The following is a 438-nucleotide window of genomic DNA, read 5'->3' as shown; positions in this document are numbered from 1 at the left end:
CTGACGGAGAGACAGAGGAAAAAGATTTTCTAGCAGCAGCCAGAGAAAAATATCGTGTCAGTTCTTCGAACATCTACAGGTAGAGACAAAGCTTCCTGCTGCAGCCTCAAAGACACATTTTTTATTTAGGGGTAATAATGCCACCCTTTTATTGTTCTTATGACAAGTGATTTCTGTTCCTTTTTGTTAAACGTGAAAAATGTTAATGACAATAAAGCAAATCTAAATTGAAGAGAGAGAAAGACAAGGAAAAAAATAATGAGCTTTGATGTCCATCAGCAGATGAATAAATAATTCAAATTATCATCAGGACAGAATAAATGAATACACTAATGTAGTAAATTTAACAGAGAGTGAACTCTGTCAAACCGATCCACCGCGTTCATGTCATCAACTTCAGGTAATTAAATGAAAACTCATGACAGCGATGATCCAATC

The sequence above is a fragment of the Anarhichas minor genome, unplaced genomic scaffold, assembly GCF_050575085.1.
Source record: "Anarhichas minor isolate MPS153535 unplaced genomic scaffold, ASM5057508v1 ptg000040l, whole genome shotgun sequence".
Taxonomy (NCBI): Eukaryota; Metazoa; Chordata; class Actinopteri; order Perciformes; family Anarhichadidae; genus Anarhichas; species Anarhichas minor.
This window is presented reverse-complemented; position numbering follows the sequence as displayed.